We start from the raw sequence: 4,719 nt of genomic DNA, 5'->3' as shown, positions 1-4,719 counted from the left end.
TAACCACTGCCAGCAGCCGTGGACTGAATCTCTTGTAAGGACGTCAGCATAAGTTTTCCCTAAACAATAAAACAATCACTTTTAGTGTTGCAATGCCTCCCACTGCATGAAAAGAGGTGTATCCGTACTAGGAAACTCCTGTAAACACCACTGATTTTCGGATGTATCTACTAGTTCCACTGAGGGTAAACTTCTAATTCCACCAAGTTAGGAAACTCCCGTAATGATACCAATTCGGATGTATCTTGCTGATGGGATATTCCTGTGGTACATGCAGCCATTTGTTGCCATGGCAAATAATCCAATTGAAAATTTTGTCAGGGGACATTTTCACATCTGCAGAGGTACTGGGATTTCACACCTTTGCACAATTCTAGTGTCTCCATTGGTGTTTAATCTCAACACTGATTGGTTGCTTTTAAAACCCCCTCCCAAAACTCTGACAACTATTGGGACACAACTTTGAAACTTTCCAGTTGAGATCATTTGATTGGTTACACTTTGTATTAAGCCCAACCCAAGCCCTCATAGCTTAGTGACTTGATTGGTTATTTGCCTGCTATGCAGATAGACTACAAACCCCCCCACTATATATATATATATATATATATATATATTCATATTTATATTCATATACACCCCAAAACCCTTATGTAAAATAAAAAAATTGAATTGAGTTTGAAATGTTTATTTAATAAAAAACTGAACAATTCACAATTGTCACAATAACAAAATAATATTATACACAAATATTAAAAGTTGCATACATAAACAATACTATTTAAACTCATAAATATACAGACAGAGAAAGCAATATTAGAGTAAAATAAAACAAAATAAAAGCAACAATAAAAATTACATTCAAAGCAGTACAATGTAATGTAGCAGTGGCGGCTCGTGACTGCTCATCCGAGGGGTGCAAATTCAAAATAAGTGTTCGGAGTGTCATGTGTGTTGCTTGTGTTTTTAAAATGTGTTTGTTGCTTCATGTAAACCATGTGCATCACGGGTTTAGTCAAAACACGTGATGCACATACACGCAGAACACATATTTTGAACCACACAAATGACTGGCTATATACATGTTGTGACAAACTTTGCATCGAGTGCTCACAAAAAAAGAAGTCACCAGCTGCCACTGTAATGTAGTAAATATCTAAATAAAATAAAGCAAGATCAATATAGTTGTTGTTCAAGAAATCAGTCCTACACTGCAAAATAATGACTTTCTTACATAGTATTTTTGTCTCGTTTTCAGTAGAAATATTATTTAAATAAAATGCTTTTTCTTGATGAACAAAATGACCTAAGAAAATAAGTCTAGTTTTAGACAAAATAAATAAATGCACACAATTTAAGTGAATTTGTGCTTAAAACAAGCAAAAATATCTGAAAAAATCTTAAGTTTTCTTTTTTCTTAAAAACTTAATTCAAGCACAATTTTCTCACCCCATTGTTAGATATTTTTGCTTGTTTAGGCACAAATTTACTTAAATTGTATATTTTTGTCTAAAAACTAGACATTTTCTTAGGTAATTTTGCTCATCAAGAAAATACATCTTGATTTAAGAATTTTTAGTTTTTCTACTAAAAACAAGATAAAAATCCTAAGTTAGAAACTGATTTTTTGCAGTGTAGATACAATTGCAGAGCTCTGTCTTGAAATTATTCAAGAATTTCTCACTGTAAAACCTAAAAGTTAACTAAACTCAAACCATTTAAGAAAACCGGTTGCATTAAACCATTTAAGTTTTAAAACACATAGATTTGAGTACTGTGAACTTAAACAAATTGAGTCACATGCAGTTATGCACTTATATTTAAGTTCACACTAACTAAATATAAGTGCATTATTGCACAAGACTTAAGTTCACAGTACTCAAATGTATGTTTTTTTTTTAAACTTAATGGGTTAAGGCAACCGATTTCCTTAAATGGTTTGAGTTAAGTTAACTGTTAGGTTTTACATTGTAAAGCATATACTTGTCAGCAAAGGTAACGTTGATGCACCCTCATCTGGACAGACATCTCTTTGGAGCCCTTTGGAAATATAAAAGTACATATAAGTATTTGGCATAATACTAATACACATACACACGACAAATCAAATGACATAGAATTAAAGTTGTACATTTTAGAAAGTTAACATTAAACCAGTGGTTCTTAACGTAATTCCTGAAAGGCCCACTGCCCTGCATGTTTTGTATATCTCTTTTATCTGACAGACGTAGTTCAGTTCATGGAGATCCCTTCTAATGAGCTGATGATTTGAATCAGGTGTGTTAAATAAGGGAGACATACAAAATGTGCAGAGCAGTGGGCCTCCAGGAATAAGGTTAAGAACCACTGCATTAAACTGTACAAAGATACAACAATATATGATCAAAGAACTTCATAATACTTCATAAATCTTCTTACTTAATTTTCTGTGTTGATGTCCTCAGAGTCTCTGTGTTGTTCTACAGCTTCATTACAGTAGGCTACTTCAATATAGTTGTCTATCAAACACAGAATAAAAAAATAGAATCACATACATCATAACACATCTATTTACGATTTAACCTCTTTAATTTAATAAATTATTAAACTTACATCATTTTGGCCAGATTGCAGTGACATCAATTTCTTCAGTGTCTGGATCAGTCTGATGTTTTAGCTTTCACTGTTACTTCATTATATTTCTCTGGCAAACACAGAATTAAAAATCAAAATCACATATCACAATACATCCGTTTACTATTTAACATGTTTGATTTTAATTTAATGTAATCATTGAATGATTAAACATACATCAGCTTTACCCAGACACCTCTTCATCGTCCACAAAGTTGACCACAGTGTACATGACCTCTGTAAACACAAACATGTATAGACTTCATATTTAAAAAGATGAAGAACAGCAAACATATAACGTTTAAATATATTATGACTCCAAGCTTCTTTACAATTAGCATCTAGGTTCTCTTAAAGTGAAGCTGGCTTTGTTACAAATCAATATAAAGCTATTAAAACAGTCTTGAAAAATAAGCAGCATCTACCAGAACTGAATGAGCTTTTAAAACAACAAAAGATCGTCAGTACCATTTAAAATAGCAGAGAGACACTTGCTAGCTGCTAACATTTCAAACACACGAGTTACTGTTGTTTTGTTTGTTTTAAGCAAATAACGTCTCATCTTGGCTTCTTTAAAGTTTTGTTTTTAAAAATTTAAACATCGAATTGATTCTTCTAACAGCCCGGTTTAAATGTTACTTCGCGTATTTTTAACCTCATGTTTACCGCTGTGTACCACGTATAACCTTAATGTTTTACTGTTTGTGGTTTAAATTCAAACAGTTCTAGTATAAAGACAAAAACGAATCATAGTTAATAATATAATTAGGGATGGCTGACGCGAAACAGTCGTTCCGAAGCTTTGCGAGATCCCGAAGCGCAGATGTGTCAAAACACTGATCCGAAGCGTGATTCAAAACACCCATGTCACGTGACTATGACCAAACGAAGCCTCGAAGTGTTTCACTAAGTGTTTCATCAGGTGTGGTCTGCCGAATCAGCGTTTAATTGGCACGGTCGGGAACAGACAACACAATCGCACATCTGTATAAAAGTGAAATAAACGCATATTGACCTTCTGGGTTTTTGTGAGAGGAGTTTTTCAAAGGCTGGAGAAATTATCTGTAAAAAAGAAGTAGGCTAAGTCCTTCCACACACAGCAGATATTTATATGTGACATGGTGGCTTGATATATTTTATTAATTTCTTATTGTTTATGTGGTATTTATCTCTATTCAATTTATTTATTAAATAGACCAGCTTATAGTTATTGACAATGATGAGCCTAAAAGCTCATGTAGTTGTCAAACAGATGTTAAAACAACAACAAAAAATATGTAACTTAATTGTGACGCGGTAATAACAATGCGTTTCCCGAGGTTCGATCCAAGGGGCTTTTGCATGAGAGTCGATGACACTATCCACTCTCCCACCTGATCACTTGTATCAATTACACAACATGTGGGATACAATTTGTCAGCGCTCGTCTAAAACCTTGTCAAGGCTGCTTTATGGCAATACGTGCAAATGACCACTAGGTGTCACTGTGGAGGCGGTTTCGATCCATGTTTCGAAGCCTCGACACAATTGATTCAACTGTTTCAGTGTTTCACGAAGCCTCGCTCTGCCCATCACTAAATATAATATGAACAAATAGGCAACCGATCAGCGCGATGCAGACAAATGAATTAAATCAAACTTACCTTACTGTTGATGAGCAAACAAACAAATAAGAGACGGAGTAGTCCAGGCAGTAACGGTTCGCGATTTGAATTTTCCGTCAAGCCCATAGGTTGAGCAGTCACACCTGAAGGGTGGGGGCAGATGAGTAGGTGCAGGTGCATTCTGGGAAATGTAGTCCTTTTCTTTAATATACTTTTTATAATCCGCGTTTTCACACTATGCATTGTTCTTTATACTTGATTATTAATAAAAAATAAAAAATATTTTTATAAAGTTTATTACGTTTACAAAACATGTTTAGTTGACAAACATGTTAACAGTTATTTGGAATGATGCTCAGATTTTCTTAAATATAAAATCTTTGTGAATCAGCAGCACCTTCTTGATGAAATACAAAACTCTTTAAACATGCCTCAGGAATTATCTCTGGGTTTAGTGGATGAGTGGCTCATCATTGGAAACATTGAACGTATACCTAAATGA

General features: G+C 34.0%; 1 long non-coding RNA gene across 1 annotated transcript; it reads right to left on the bottom strand.

Annotated features, from left to right (window-relative positions):
* Positions 1-664: 664 nt before the first annotated feature.
* On the bottom strand, positions 665-3,335 carry LOC135733222 (uncharacterized). The gene is made up of 4 exons (XR_010526913.2): positions 2,791-3,335; positions 2,593-2,683; positions 2,419-2,498; positions 665-2,040 (listed from the first exon to the last, which is right to left on the bottom strand). It is a non-coding gene; the product is annotated as an uncharacterized lncRNA (long non-coding RNA).
* Positions 3,336-4,719: the final 1,384 nt, after the last annotated feature.

This window comes from Paramisgurnus dabryanus, chromosome 15 (genome assembly GCF_030506205.2).
Source record: "Paramisgurnus dabryanus chromosome 15, PD_genome_1.1, whole genome shotgun sequence".
Lineage (NCBI taxonomy): Eukaryota > Metazoa > Chordata > Actinopteri > Cypriniformes > Cobitidae > Paramisgurnus > Paramisgurnus dabryanus.
The sequence above is the reverse complement of the archived record's forward strand: the minus strand, read 5'-3'. Positions and strand labels throughout refer to the sequence as shown.